Source organism: Anomalospiza imberbis, chromosome 4 (assembly GCF_031753505.1).
Source record: "Anomalospiza imberbis isolate Cuckoo-Finch-1a 21T00152 chromosome 4, ASM3175350v1, whole genome shotgun sequence".
Taxonomy (NCBI): domain Eukaryota; kingdom Metazoa; phylum Chordata; class Aves; order Passeriformes; family Viduidae; genus Anomalospiza; species Anomalospiza imberbis.
In genome coordinates this window covers 22914604-22929645 of record NC_089684.1, presented here as the reverse complement: position 1 = coordinate 22929645, position 15042 = coordinate 22914604, and the positions used below count along the sequence as shown (strand labels likewise).

The following is a 15042-nucleotide window of genomic DNA, read 5'->3' as shown; positions in this document are numbered from 1 at the left end:
AACATGCTCTCATTCCAAGGGGACCAAAAACCCTAGACTGCTATCAAAAGCCAAACTACACAGGGCACACTCAGCGTGACTGAGGGAGGAGTCAATTCAAAGACAGACACTTTAGCTATACCTACAGAAGAATGAAGTGAGGTGAGTATTATTTCTGAAATAAGAAACCAACCAGCATGTTCTTGGAAATGAAAATTAGGTAATGACAGGTTTCTGGTGTGATACTGCTGCTTCCAGAAGAAGGAGGCCGGTCAGTATTTCTCATTCTCTGTTTTAACATATCCTCCCAGTCAGTAACAGTGAGAACGGAAAGATGTATCAGACCATTTCCCAGAGCTGTATTCCCTACTGCCCTACTTCCTAGGAATTGTCAAGAGAGTAAAATGTGGTCTTCCAAAACCTCTCTCTTTAACACTGTTAGAGTAGTAATTACAAAACTGGTTGACAATCATGTATATACAAGACAGAAGAGCTTTATCACTTGAATATTTAGCCTTTACACAGGCAGTCCCTTCAAAATCCTTCTTCTTCAGTGACTACCATCACTGGCCTTCCCAATCAGATTTAATATTACTACTCATATACTATAAAATTCTCTTTAAACAGAATAGACAGCTGCAAGAAGCCATTAGAAACTTCATTCCTTTGATCACTGGTATAATTGTCCCTTGTTAACAATCAATAAAATAAATCCCAGCACGTACCCTTCACTTGGCCACCATCAGAAATCAATAGTGAGAGGAATGAGGAATGGTGTGTTCACCTGCCCCTCTCAATGCTGCAGCCAGGGAAGGGGAGAAAAAGCCGTCTGGGGGACCCCTGGCAGCTACTTCACATCTACTTTATAAATCTGCAAGTGCCAACTGCATAGATTACACAGCTTTTTATCTGCTTTACAGCAAATAAAGCAGTTGCCAAGATAAAGCCACTTTGCAACCCAGCAGGGTTACAGACACACAATGGCAAATTTAAAAGGTAATAGGAAAAGCAATAACCTACCACTACCCATCCTCTCCTGCCACTGTAAGACTGTATTGGAGCTAGAGTGGTTGGTTTCCAGCCAAGGGATAAAAAGAAGTGGATAATCTTCAGGTCTTTATGCAATTCTGCTCTTCAGACAGAGCTGTCTGTTATCTTCCGTACCCTGACGTGGGTTTGATTTTGTCAGGGGTTCCCTTCCACTCTCATGTACTTCTTCTAACATTCCCACATACAAGGGACTACAACAACTCACTTCCAACAGGTACTCCTGCCAAATACTAGCATTTGAAAATCAGGTTGAGATCACATAACAAATCACAAAGGCACAAACAAAAATATTTCATTTAACATAGTGTTCATTCCAGTCATATGTTTTCGACACTTTTCTTTTTCCTTGTCAGATTTTTTGGGACTAGGATAAAATGCAAACTAACAGAAAATAAGGTTTTAGCCCAAACCCCAAATATGCCTGAATCTACCAGCAAGATGTCTTCCTATCCCTTAAATCTCTTGTTATCCCCCATTAAGGACAGGGATTTACAAAGCAGAAATTAAATGTCAGATTTTTAAAATTACAGTTGTACATTGGTTTCAACATGCTTTCGTCACTGTAAATCCATTTAGCTTGCTGCTGTCCCCATGACTTTCTTGCAAATACAGGTTTCCAGTTTGAGTTTATGTCTAACAGTAGCAAAAGCTGTCTGTTTTCTGTGTTTGGAGACAAAATACAGGAAATTATGCATCTAATCTACAGATTAGCATAAACAGCATAACCATCTTTTCACAGCACTCAGGAGAAAGCAGCTGAAACTCAGATGAACATACCAGATATGTTCATTTCCAAGTAAAATGCAGAGGAAATAAGGGTTTGGTCTGAGCTCTTTCACATAGAAAGGAGGAGTAGGGGAGTGCACTCAGGGTTTTGTTTCTCAAAATGTTGGACCTCCCTTATTTTACTGAAGACCTCTTTACAACCAGTATGCTAAAACTAGGATGAAAAAAGAACTAATCTAGCTCTGCCTGACCCAGATATGAAATTACAATTAGGCCATATTTAAACTTTCAAAGATGACCTAATATACTGAACATCAAAGTTAGACCAACCTGTTTCTTTATGCTTTGTTAGATGAGCCTAGAAGTTTGTTCAGTCAGAGGATTGGTTGTCATATGCTCTAAACATTTCTAACTCTGCAATGAACCTGCTCCATGACAGCAAGCAAATTTCACCACTTTGCCATACACTCTTTCTTTGCCTACTCTGCATTTTGTGTGAGAACCCAAGAAAACCATAACCCAGATCACAAAGCCATCTGGGTGACCATGACAGACAGAACTATGTTAAAGATCTTTTCAAGTCTCTTTGAATTTTCCATTGACATAATAAACGCTGAGACACTGGTCCTAAAGTGAAACATGTTCCGGAGCAGAGACAAGACCATCCAGGCAAATCTCATTCCTAACATACAACTGCCAACAAATGTGCATGACTAACCCAGTATCTTTAGACTCCCTCCACCAGAATTTTGACAGCACAATTGAGCTCTTTTTACAGTATGAATCTTAAATAGGTTAAATTGTTCCCCATGAGCGTGTTGCTCTCCACAGCCTAGAAAAGGAGATTAAGGCAATTAACTAAGGTAGAGGCAAAAGGTAAAATGAATCCAGACCCTGGTCTCTACACATCCCCCATAAAATCAACTCTTCTCTCAACTAAGGAGCTACTACCATCATACGTTTCTCACAGTCAAGCCAGTTGAAAGATTTGAGTCAGCAGAGCAAACCAAAGAAACACAAAACCCCACCAGTCACAGTCTATCCTCTGGCTATATAAAGGTGACAGCAGTACACCTACACCTCTAAATGTAAAAGCTGGGCCGTCCATGCATTTGGTTTGAACACTTGCATGCCAATAAGGAGAAATGAGAAGTCTTTTTTCCCCCTATCTATGGATCTTTCTGTGAATTTCTTTTGAAGATGGCAACCACACTACCCACATGCATAATGCCTACAAGCTGAAGAAAGTGTCAATTTCCACCAGCCTCCCACCAGCACAACTGACACCATCTGAGCACTGAGGTTTAATCCGATTCAAGTCAACCAACCTCCTGAACCACACTCAGCAAAATATATTTTACTTTTTCCCCTTCAGGAATCCCTTCTCCCCTCCCAAGGCTTTAGAACACTGCTCAGAGTGACTAGCTCTTTTGAAAACAGATTTTGCAAATGACATGACAGACTGACCTGCGAGGAAGGCAAAATTAATGCCCTCATTTTCAACCCATATACTCAAGATGCAGTTTTCCATGTCTTCACCTAGACAGCAAAAGTAAGTATAAGACCATGACAGTCTGATAGATATCCTTTTGAAGTAATGGCTATACTCTAAATGCACCTTAATTAGAATAGAACTGAAAAGTTAAGAAGCCATAAAAAAAAACATGAATAAAATATTGTCCAAAGGTACAGATAATGGATTAAAAAAACCCACAGAAAACTACTTTTTTTCTCCCTACTCCTTTGCTCAAGTCTTTCTTTAAAATCTGTTGCTTTGTTTTTACAGACATGTTTTGCTCCACCATGCATTTGCTAAATGCTGAGTGCTGTAAGGCTTTGCTCCTAGATTAAAAATTTGAGCTGATTTCTTGTTCTGGTATAAAAAGCCTCTGCAACAAAATAAATTCTAAGAGGGCAGAAGCAGCTTTCTGCCTCACCTCATGGATTTTCACATAGACACCTCCCAGCTGCGGGACTCCAAATGACCCCTCAGAAAGAGGATGACGAAGAACTGTAGGAGCAGTACAGTCATGCCTACACTTAACCTTCAACCACTGCTTTAAAAAGACCTGCTGATGTAACCCCACATGTGAATTACAGCAAGTGTAATGTTCAAGTTGAGGACTGTACCATTTACAGGCTAATGTCTTGAAAACTTAACAAAACAAAACTAGCCTTGCGCATCAAATATTTTTAGATCGGGAGATGCATGACTAGACAAGCAGCAAGTTTTCTCAGTATTTCAGCTTTACTTTCAAACCTGTGTTGATATTTTGTTCTTTTAAAGGTAATAGCAGATATTCAGAAACAAGGGAGTTTTTATGGAGGCTGTCAAGACAAGAGTCTACATTTCCAGCTTCCCTCAGAGCTGACAAAAGAAATTTTGTGTGTTTCTACTAGGCAAGATTAGAGTCACCTCAGCCTCCCATAAGAATTCTTGCATTTAATGAGCCCTTCTTCCCCTTTTTGTGTTCAATTACTACAGCCCAGTCAGAGTTTAGAAGCACCAGTGCAAGTAACAAAAGGCATCAATTATCGGCACTTGAAACAAGCAAAATACTTCATATGTAGGCAACTCTCCACAAAGTTAAAGATAATTTATTCATTTGGTTTAGTACAATGCAAAGTTTTGGAGTAGCTGTCCTATTTACTTGTTTCTCAAAAATCTATTATGAAAGTCTTCTTTTCTGCAAATGCTTTATTTAATCTCTCGCTCATTGTTAAATTTGAATGCCAAAAGAAAAACAAATGCAACTTCCTGCTACTGGGGAACACTGTGCTGAGGACTTTTCATATATTTCCTTTATACTTACATTCTTACAAATTTTGTATGTGAGAAGCAGATGATGAGCAGCAATTTAGCAACACTTCACCATCTGCTATTTGCAGATCTAGTCAAATTCAGAGTTAATTAAAGATTAAAAACAAGGACCGATACTTCTGAAGCAAAGAGCCATCTTCTTTCCTGGTATGACTGTAAATAAATAACTTGGGTAGGTTGTTCCCAACCACTCACTCCAACACAATCATAAATCTGCAACATCATAAGGGCAACACAACTTGCACTCATAAAATACCTGCATATCTTCTATTTTAATTGAAAAAAGATACTAAAATCATGTCAGCTTTTTTAGAATGCCACAATCACAGCAGGCTATGCAAGGCCCTATTCAGGAAAAAGTCTATCTACCAGTAAGGAACATAAATTATAACTGAAAGACTCTTACAGGAAGGGCTACAGAAAACATTAGACAGAGAAAAAAAATAAGTCAGCTTGTAGCAATTTTTACCTTTTATTACACACATATTTAAGCAAGTAATATTTAATTAAGGGTGAATGAGGAATAAGATGACCCTGACAGGTCTCTTGCATTACTACATTGATTGCAGGCCACCTTCCTGTTGTTCAGCCTACATCTCCTATGCTGCTTCTGCAGGAACCAGCTCATGTCAGAAATCCACTCTCCCTCCTCAGGGCTCCCAGACCCTCTTCCCTACAGCCTTTCTTCAGCTGCCTCCCTCATTCACTGAACTTTTCTGACAGATCTGGGAAAGAACAATGAAAAGATACAAAACTGGAAAGGGTGCAACAAGTCCTCCCAAGATGCTGGCTCAGGTGTATGAAGCAAAGGTTCCTGCTCAACTCTTAAGAGCAGTAACATGAGCTTAGTGTTTCAGAATGGGTCGGAAAGCTCTGCTCTGTTTCCTCTGCTACCTGAGCCCACAGCTGAGCTGTGCCAAGTCCAAAAGCTCACCAGACTGCTGCACAGCAGCTCACTGTGGCTGGCTGCCAGGGAGAGAGAGTAGTGCTGGTGGAGCTGAGCTCCCCAGGACACCGGCTGCCAGCTGCCCCTGCCTGCTGCTCAGCGCTCCTCAGCCAGCTGGAGAGCGAACCATGGAAACACCACAACTGCTAGGGTGCAGGATGCAGGGGTATGGCAAGAGACTCAAAGATGGGGAGCCAGCTTGGAGAATGTTGGGGGACAGAGCAGGAGAGGACTATGAACTGAAAAAATGGCAAACTGTCCTCTCCCCAACAACCAGAAGCTAGTGATAGGTTGAGAGATAATTACTTAAGAGTAATTATAGTAGAAACAGAGTACTTCTGTAGATTGCAAACATTTTATTTTAATTCAACGTCAAACATCAGTCTTCTTGCTTTCTCCTCCTCATTTTTGCAGCAGTAAAATCTTCAGAAGTGGTTGTGCAAGCATCATGGCAACAATCGAGCTTTAGTTCACCAGCACTTCACTGAAGCTTACCTCCTGTGAGACTGTTACACAGACAACAGGGCAAACAGGACTTTATGGAGCCTGATTTGGGTTAAATACTCTTTTGTTTCAACTAAGAAAAGTTGAACCAATGGAAATTTTATGTCAAAATAGTAAATTTCTAAATGCCAACATTAAATTTTCCCCAACTTTTAAAATATCTCTCTGTAAAAAGTTGCCCCACACAGCTGAGGCTTACTCAGTCCTCCCATGTAAGGATAGGGGAGAGAATCAGAAGAGTAAAGTGAGAAAACTCAGATTGAGACAAGAGTAGCTTAATAGCTAAAACAAAAGCCATGCACACAGGCAAAGCAAAACAGGGAATTAAATCACCACTTCCCATAGGCAGATAGCTATTCAGCCTTTCCCAGGAAAGCACAGCTCTGTAACACCTGACGCTGACCTGAGAACGCAAACACCATCACTATGAAAGTTCGCCCCATCCTCCTCCTTCCCCCCACTGCATACGCCAAGCAAGATGCCATTTGATGTGGGATATTCCTTGGGTCAGTTGGGGTCACCTGTCCCAGCTGTGTCCCCCTGTTTGTGCATCCCCCAGCCTCATTGCTGGTGGGGTGGGATGAGGCAAAGAAAAGGTCTTTAACTGCGTGCAAGTGCTGCTCAGCAGTAACGTAAACATCCCTGTGTTATCAACACTGTTTCCAGCACAATTCCCAAAACCAGCTTCATACCAGTTACTCTGAAGAAAATTAACTCTATCCCAGTAAAATAAGAGTTGAACACTCCCCTCAAGCTGGTTACTGCACTTAGAGACTTGGTGTATCACATCTATGACCACTTTTTTAAGCTGACCACTTTTTTTCCATTGCAGTCTATTTAGTTCATGCTGTCTCTGTAGAAGTGAAGTGAATATCCTGATATTCCTGAAATGAATATCAATTATATATTAGAGAAATACTGAGGTTAAAAAAGGAAATGTTGATTGTATCATTCAAAACATTCTCCTGACAGGGCACGATTTCACCTGTTTTGCACAGTTGAATTTAAAAATATCAGGCAGTTAACTTTTAAAATTATTCCTGTCATTGGTATCAATGTATCAGGAGAGGTTTGAGGGTTTTCTGCTTTCTTCTTTACAGACTTCAGTAAAATTAGTAATTTAATTAGTCAAAGTTTTATATTTCTATTTCTTAAACTTTCTAATTTCAAAACATTCGTTGGTTCCAGACCTCAGCATCAGGTTATTCCTCATTAAGTTAGCTACATCCATTCAGTCCTTGAGTTTCTAAATACATTTAAGAGAGAGGAAAGACAGGTAGCAAACAGCACAAATTACTTAATATGTACAACCCTGGAACATAATAGAATTATTAAGGTTGGATAGACCTCCAAGATCAAGTCCAACCTTTATGAGGCAAATTTGAGATACTATAATTGGGAAGGCTGTGGTGAGTAATCAGTGGGAACACCATCCACAGCCCTGGGGACCTGCAATAAAGAAATAAACTCATGCGTAACAGGTGCAGAACAGGGCTGTGACAATGATAGCAGCAACCCTAGGTCTGTTTTATGAGAAGCTAAAAGACTTTGCCTCCTTCAGCTAGGCAAAAATGAAGGTGAGGGAAAGAAAGGGAGAAGATGGCTCTGTTGTCCCTACAACAGGCAATAGAAGTGGAAGAAATATGGGCTGGAGACAAATACAGGAAATCTGGGTGGACAGTGCTGACCAGAGAACAAGTGTGTATTAATTGGGTCATATTAATCAGTAAGAAGCTTGCCAGACATGAGCACTAAAGAGGTCTCACACAGTCTTTGAATCCAGGTAGACTGAGAAATAAATCTCAACAGTGTTAAAGTGGAGCTGAAAACATTTTTTGAGAGGGCTGCAAGAATGCTAGAAGTGACAGATGAGTGGATTCAGTGTTCCAGGAGAGGTCCTTCCCCGTCCTGTAGTTCCTCCTTTCTGCAATTTTAAAACAATCCCTCCAGACTCCCTATCAGCTGCCATTAACTGCTCTGCTAATTTCATCACTGGTGTCATGCATGCCTTGCTCTGATTTTGCAAACAAGCCCCAGAGTTCACATAAGCAGCTTCCCACAGGACTAGCACCTGCTTGCTCATTATCAACCAAAGATTTACATATACAGCAACACAGGGAAGAGCCCTAACAGCCATAAGGCTGATAAGGCCACAGGTTACTCAGGGAAGTTGTGAATGTCCCATCCCTGGAGGTGTTCAAGGCCAGGCTGGACAGGGCTTTGTGCAACCTGGTGTACCTGAAGGTGCCCACAGCAGGGGAGATGGAACCAGATGATCTTCAAGGTCCCTTCCAACCCAAGCCATTTAAATTTTTTAAAAAATAAATTCAAAGGCGGCACTGCTACAACAGAAAGAAGACAGAGGCTTCAGATTTAGAGGCGGGAATTTCTTTGGAAATCAACACTTGCAGTCTGGCTGCAGCAATACTGCCCAGCACAGGCAACCCTCAGGCAGTTGTCACTCTAGCAGCTTTACTTGATAGTCACTATCTTTATATTTAATTTTATAAGTATTTCCTGTATGTGATTTTAACAATTTCATAGCGTGGATACATATGCAATGACTTTATGTATGCATATATATACATATATATATATATATATATATATATATATAAACAATCATGCAAAAGTTAATAAATATTTAGGAAAGTACTAGTATACAGTAACTTCACTACTAAATATAAGGCTGAAGACTGTTCACATACAGTTTTACTGAAAGAAGAATTCTTATATTAGGTATAAAAGTATGAATAAATTATAGATAGTTTTCCAATGTGGTTTAAATAACATTATGCCCCATGTGCCTTTCCTTAGAGTGCTTTCTATAAAAGAATCTATTTTGTTGAGTGAGACACTTGCTTTTTGAGCCAGTAAGTCTCTTCTAGCTCAAAAACCCAGAAAGAAATTTCTAAGCAAAGAAAATTTTTGTCTTTTCTTTTTCCTACTTACAATATATTACCCTCAAATACGCTCTTTCTACTGTTTCCATTATGAAATCCTGCTCTGTGTTAGGTATTGCCACTTCAGAAAACTCATCTGATGTAAGAGGACAACTATTCCTATTTTCTTTTTATCATGTGGGTTATTTCTGCAATTTAACACACAGATGCAGGGAGAATTAATGATCTTAGGACCAGCAATTTCATTCAGGTATTTGTTTATAAAACTGACTGCTTCCAACTTGTATTGAAGTCTAACATTTTGGAACGTCTTCCACCACTATACATTTTGTCACACTTAACTATGAAAATAAAGAACATTTCAACAGATTTTGAGCTTAAAAATCTTAATAAACAAAACCAAAGTCCAATTTTTACCTTGGGTGGATAAAAAGCTTTGCATTGCATAGAAAACATACTGCCATGTTTCTCTGAGAGTACCTAGTTTAGGGCTGGGTGGGGGGTGAGTTTTTTGCTTTGTTTTGTAGCAACCATACTTTTTTATCACCAAGATTCATTTAACAGCTTGAAGCACACTGAACACCTTGGGTTTAGGAAACACCAGCATTAAGTACTTAAAGCCTAATTATGCCAATATTTTTTTCCCCGTGTTTATGCATTTCAAGTTCCCTAATACATTCTATTTGAAAATGCAGGCATCTCAAGACTTTTCTTTTTGCTAGACTTATTTTCTTTTTCTTAGCAATGAATCATTACTATAAATACCTGAATTAATTCTAACTAAATTTTTAATAGTGGCATATACTTGAAACCGCTTCATAGTGATTTGAGAGATCACTTTCTGAACTGAAATGTTGATGAAATTTTCAGTAAAACTGAGGTGTGTCCCTTAAGATGGCAAGAGAGAAAATGAAAATTGCTCAGAATTGAGCATATCTGTGTTTACAATTCACATATTTCCTTCAGTAAAACTGAGGTGTGTCCCTTAAGATGGCAAGAGAGAAAATGAAAATTGCTCAGAATTGAGCATTTCTGTGTTTACAATTCACATATTTCCTTTAGTTGCCCTTTAGTTCATTTTTTTCCTTCCCTTTTCACTAGAAATACTGCACACAGATTTATAATAAAAGATTTTCCATTTTTTTGGTTAAGGGTTAAAAGGATAATGGTTTACCAGTTTAAGAAAGGAAAATAAACCATATGTCTACAGAACAAACTGAAAAAGCTTCCTGTATATTCTCATATTTTGCACAGTTCTATGAACTAAAAGAAAAGGCAGACCAAAATGATGGCCTGCATGCAGCCACAAACAGATACAGTTTTGAAGCCTATACACTGATCAAACCTCTTCTTGTAGTAGAGGTTTTCAAAAAACATACAATAACAACAAAACCACACAAAATAATGAGACCATCCAGGTTTGTTTCTAAATGGATTAGGAGGAGAAAGGGCCTCTCTTGTGAAATATTTTTCAGCAAGGGCAGCTCTGTGCTACATATGACAAGGATTACAAAGGTCAAACTACACAGAAGTCTGAAACGAACAGATGGCATCAGTCTACTTTTTTCAAACTCAACAGGAACAAGCAAATCTAAGCTAGGAAAGCAAATACTTACACAGTGCTAACAATTATCTGAGGAAAGAACGAACACAGATCAAAACACCCACACATTCATGTCCTGGTACATGCACAGCATGTTACTGCAAATGTGACATTAAGAAACCAAGGGGGAAAAAACTGGTTAACTTTAGTTATAGAAAATAATAGAACAAATGCCAAAAGAAAGCCAAGCAGTAGCACTCGGACAGTGAGACCAAGTAAATTCTAAGTATTTGATCCTGTAAAAGACTATTCTGAAAAAAAACATCTTCAAGAGATCACTTGTATCTTTTTCACTCCGGTACAAAGGTCTATCATGTTTGTGAGCTGGGGAAATATTTTTACATGCATTTGTACCATCCTGTATATTTCATATTAAAAAAATAAGGTGGCAGCTTCACTACTGACTTCAGGAAAAAGTAAATACCTACTTTATCCCTCCTTTCCTCTAATTATTTCTAGGAAGTATGATGCATGAACATTCAACCCTTACTTTTGATTTCAAAATGCATTTAAGCCTTCTATATTTTGATGCAATAACACATTAATTTCATATTTAAAGAATACAAAACAGTAAGCTATTGTCATCATCAGAACTCAGAATATTTAAATAGATGGGGGTGGGGGAGAGAGGATGTTTATGTAATATCTCACCTTACAGTTCTGAATACAAATGGCTCAACTGAGAGAAGTTTGATTTGTCTGCATTACCTTCTTAAAAATATGTTCACTGCTCTTACGGCCTTAAAATGCTAAGCCTGCCTGGGCAGAGCTTAGTTACTTTCCCTCCTCTCCACATGCCTTCCAGAGGCTGAAAATTACAATTCTGCCCTGGACTCTGCACTTGAAAGTTGATTTGCAACTTTTGGTATTTTGCTGCTCTCCAACAGTGTTCTTAGTACATACGGACTAGAAACAGGCCAAAGAGCTACACTGAGCTCCCACCGCGACAGAAGCGCGCTGTGAGTGTAACACCGCTGCACGAGAGTGAGGTGTGCTCAACTAATTGCATTTGGTACACCCCACAAACCATCTCTCCGAGGCCCAGCACTTCACCCCATACATTTGCACTTAAGACACCCCTCTCAAGCTGGAAGGAGATGTATCTTGTCCCTCATTCCAAACACACAGCTCAGAAGGTCGCTTGAGCATCGTGCGTGAGGCCAAGTGCTTCGTGTCCGTGGGGCTGGGACCCCCGGCCGCCCCCACCACGGGCACACGGAGCGCCTCGCTCTGCCGTGCTGTTATGGCAGACATCACTGGGTGGCACTGTTAGACAGTGTTTGTGTCCCTGTCAAGGTAAGGAATATCCTCCCTCCCCACCTTGCCAATTTTTAGCAGCCGGTAGTGCAGCTGTGTGCAGGTTTTCCAAGGATGCTGCTGCAAACGGCGGCAGCAGCAGCGCTGCTCTCCGACATCCCTGCTCCCATTACACGGGAAAAAACAGCACTTGCTCATCGAGGAAATGAAACCTGGTGCTTTGAAAAAAATTCTAGAAAGCAGTTTTGCTTTTTTCCACTTTCAATAATGTAGGTGTAGAGTGTTATATTTACAAGTCCCCAAATACAAAACAGTTCTACTGAAGTTCTGACATTATTCCCCATAACTGTTTTGTCAATAAAGTCAAGTGTCTTCACCATCTCAAAAGCTGATGTCTGAAGGGCTACATGCACTAGTACTGTTAGAGATGCTCCCAGTCTTATTCCGTCTACACTCCAAAGTTCAGTTTTGCCCAACCAGAGAAAACACTTAACAAGTATTTTTTATTGCTCTGCTCTTTAAGGTGCTGTCACAGGTTGCCCAGAAAAGCTGTGACAGCCCCATCCCTGGCAGTGTTCAAGGCCAGATTAGATGGGCCTTTGAGCGATGTGGTCTACTGGAAAGTGTCCCTGCCCATGGCACAAGTGTTAGAACAAGATGATCTTTAAGGTCCCTTCCAACTTAAACCATTTTATGATTCTGTGATAATTCTTAAATAGAGGTAACTTAGTTGCAATTAGAACGCTTTTTAAAATTATTTATGAGAGTAATGTTCTTTACAAGTTAGCTTATTTTCAGTAATACGCTCAGAACTACAGTAAGTTACTTAACTAAAAGGTGGCAAGGCTACTCCTGATGGTCCAAAATGTGTGGGTTAACAATCATCAGAAATTCTATGCAGGATTTTCAACCTCCAGCACAAATTGAAAGGTTAATGTAATACTACAGAATAAGGAAAACTAGACGCCAGTGCCTTGATAATGACTACAGGGCTTCAAATACAGCTATTGGGCTAAAAGCGGTCTCAATTCACACACAAAAAAAAAATTCAACTCTACAAATATGTCTGAGGGTCAGAAGTTAACTACTGTACTTCAAGTTGCAGATGAAACATTAGTAACAATAGCTAAAAGCTTGCTTAGTACTATTAACTGTGTTCACATTATACAATTCCATAATCAAAACCAGCAGCTCTGCAGAAAAAACACCTCTTACTTTTCCAAGAAATAGGATGGGAAGGAGGCTGAAAAATTTTATGTCAAGATATAACAATTTGACAGCTTACAGGTTTTCAATGCTGCACCGTGTACAAGGAATTTGGAGAAGGCAAACACTGAATTCAGAGCTGCAGAGGCCTCATTACATAACGTCACTGTAAAGTGGGGTATTAGAGATGGGAATGATGAGATTGTGACAGCCTTGGTCATTTGAGGATTCCAACACAGCTCCCACAGATACATACACTGGATATTACACATGGTATTCAGCTTCCAAATGGACAAAAATGGCAGCTTCTGGGTGACTTCCACAAAATCAGAACTTGATGTCTTGATACAACATAGAGTTTGTCTTAAATTAAAAGAAAACTATGAACTTTCACATCAAAACTGGTAAGTCAATGGAAATGCAACCTTAATTCTGAAGATAAACTGACCCTTAAAATCTGTTTTGTTCTGGTTTTTAACTTCACTCAAAGAAACCAAACAACCAAAAAACAAAACACACAAAAAAAACCTCCAAACCAAAACAACAACAACAAAATACCATTGCTTCAATAAGTGGAACCTTTAAGTCTTCCTACATATTATCTCCAAATTACTTGGTATCTACCATTTGAACAGTCATGTTGTACCATGAATTTAGGAGTCCAGACCACCAGCAGCTTGCATCTCAACACCAACATGAGCTGCTTTACATGACAACGCCTTCATTAACCAAAGCAGCTACAATGAAGAGCTGCCTTTAAAGCATGTTGACAATATTTAGTCCCCTTGCTTTTCCTCTCCCAGTTGACAAATGTTTGTCTTCTGCCTTACACATTGCTTTCAAGTTGGTCAAACCCATAAAATTTTGACTCCAAGAAATTGTCATCAAGGACAAAAGGGCCACGAGCAGAAGTTTTTTAAAGAAACAAATATTTCAGATCTAACAGGATAAACACATTAAGGGTCTATTTTTAAAATAGACAGATGCATAAGGAGACACCTGGGTTTTGTCAGGAAGCATAATTACCTGGTTTCACACATTTTCAGGTCCCAGAAGGGGAATGCTGGCCTTCACACCAGTAAAAGCTGTGCTTTGAGTAGTTACATTTGTCTCTTCTCTCTTTCATTCTTTATCTCTTCTTGAAGATATAGGATAAAAGCCTAACTAAAAATATTCTAAGAAGCTGCACATGGCTCATTATTGCCTTTATCTTAAGCTTCATAAAAACATCGGTTTCCTCAAAGAGCAAAGGACTGGGCTGCACAGTATGACTGGCTGAAGAACACACTCAGCTCCAAGCACACACTCATGGCCCAGTGAGATGAAGATGAATTAATTGTTTTCCCTCCTCGGGATGGCTGCCAGAGAGAGTGCAAGGCATGCAAGACATTTACAATCTCACTTGACTTAAAAGACCAGCATACAAGTAGTAATAAATGAAACTCCTACTGATGTGCCTACTTGGTCCTTCTCCCTCCCTCCCCCTGCAATTCTGAAAACAAGTAAATTAGAATCCCAGAGTGATAGAGCTCTGCTGATATTGATAAGAATTAATACATTCATTGGAGCAATTAGCAAGTTAAGAGACAGGAGTTAATCATGACTGGAAGTAAAAGAACCTGAATGCAGACTTCACCTTACACAAAATAAGTAAATCTTACTTTGAAGAGTTTAAAAGTGAGGCTTTTTTATTCTGACATTCAAAAAATACTTTATTTTAAAGGATATGCAAATCACTGTGTTAAGTGGTATAATCTACACAGCAGATTCTACCAACTTTCAGTCAGCAGATACCTTTCCTTTGCACAAGCTGAAACCACACAGGCGTTCTGCGAACTGTGTCCCTTTTATCTCTCCTCCCTTGGGTACGGGGTTTTATGAAGAGCACCGAACTGTTGCCAGCGTGCTGGTTTAAACACCGCCACTAATTACACTGGAGACAGATGATTTCTTGTAGGGCAGGCGGGCAGGGCAGGGGCCCCGCGGCGCGGCTCTATGTCCCTGTCGGGCACCAGGCCTGGCCGCTGCTTTTCCACGCGTCTGGACT

The 15042-nt window shown here is 39.7% G+C and overlaps 1 protein-coding gene across 2 annotated transcripts in view; it reads right to left on the bottom strand.

Annotated features, from left to right (window-relative positions):
* The window catches only part of PPP3CA (protein phosphatase 3 catalytic subunit alpha), a 171359-nt gene that overhangs the window by 124007 nt on the left and 32310 nt on the right, over nt 1-15042 (bottom strand). The gene's annotated exons all lie outside the window — the stretch shown is intronic.